The sequence below is a fragment of the Barbatula barbatula genome (genome assembly GCF_947034865.1).
Source record: "Barbatula barbatula genome assembly, chromosome: 1".
NCBI classification, from domain to species: Eukaryota; Metazoa; Chordata; class Actinopteri; order Cypriniformes; family Nemacheilidae; genus Barbatula; species Barbatula barbatula.
Genome location: NC_136766.1, coordinates 36083525 through 36084908, shown reverse-complemented (window position 1 = coordinate 36084908; position 1384 = coordinate 36083525). Strand labels below are relative to the sequence as shown.

The window sequence follows — 1384 nt, the reverse complement described above, 5'->3', positions numbered from 1 at the left end:
ATTAACTCGTTTCAAAACATCTCCAGCTAAAATAAATGTCTCGGATACCAAGCATAGGACACACCGTGAGGAGAGACTTTCTAAAGACAACACCTAAATATCCGGACAAATCCGATTCACACACACGTTTCTGATGAAATTCTGTTTTCGTTTCAAAAGGAGACACTTAAATCACATAAAAACTGAAACTATTGAGAGCAGAAAGACGCCAGCGTCAGAGCTCAAACCCTCACAATCGTGCGTGCGCTTTACAGCCAAGACCAAGTGTTAGACATTATATTTCTCTAATGTGACAAATGAGTTTAATCCAGCAGTAAAATCTGGCTTTATAAACTCACACAAACTCATATTGCTTCACATTTTATCAGAGACAAAAACCATCAAATAAATAATCACTTTAACAAAAAATGTGTCAAACACACAAATTCCGACGATGAATATGAATATATACCATATAAACATGTTTAAATACTACTATACAGTCACGTATACCATATTCTCATATAAAGTCACACACACACACTTATATACGCCCATAAACATATATCATTTGACATACAGTGTGTCTTAAATTTCACTATCTCCATACGTTCTGTCGTTATTAATAAAACATTTGGGGTTCATGTGTGAAATCTTTCATTTGTTGGGTATATATGTTCAAACACGCACTCGTATACACACATAACCATCCATATACTGTCAATAACACAGTATTTATACGCTCGTATACTGCCAATTACACGGTATTTATTCAGTCCGTCGAAGGCTGTCAAAAACACTTATATAGTGTGTCTTAAAAACACTCCTAAACATTCACGACCTGACAGGAACATCCCGACTCATAACACTGTGGTCCAAACTACAGCCAGCGCACTTTATATACTACAGTCAGTAACACTTGATCTCTGAATGATAAATGTCGTCTTACCTGCTCCTCATCATCATCATCATCATCATCATCACGAGCTGCGAGTTCACTTCTGACACTTTATTATTAACATCCAGTGATAATCCAAACGCGCTCGAGCGTTCACTGCACACGCATGATCTCCTGCACGAGCTGTGGACGCGGGCGACGCGCGGCTGCTCTGCGCCGAGAGCGGGGGAAGACGCGGAGAGAGAGAGAGAGAGAGAGAGAGCGCGTGCCGTCCGGGAGGCGCGTGCGGCCGGGACTGCGCGCTCGGGCTCGAGCAGCACCGGAGAGGCGCGGGGAGAGCGGTGACGTCACCCGAGACCCGGTTAAAGACACACGGACCTCGAGAAACTCTGCGGGGCGATGTCATGGAGTCACACGACAGAATAACGGATTTTCCGCCCAGCGATATTTCAGTACTCGCGCCAAACTATTTTAGAAACTTTCCAAACATTACACCGTACTTTACAT

General features: G+C 42.9%; 1 protein-coding gene across 1 annotated transcript in view; it reads right to left on the bottom strand.

Annotated features, from left to right (window-relative positions):
* The window catches only part of LOC306898177 (receptor-type tyrosine-protein phosphatase delta-like), a 65452-nt gene extending 64278 nt beyond the window's left edge, over positions 1-1174 (bottom strand). The window contains exon 1 of the mRNA XM_079463455.1: positions 929-1174. The gene's annotated coding sequence lies outside the window, so the exon portion shown is untranslated. The remainder of the gene's footprint in view (positions 1-928) is intronic.
* Between the last annotated feature and the right edge of the window lie 210 nt (positions 1175-1384).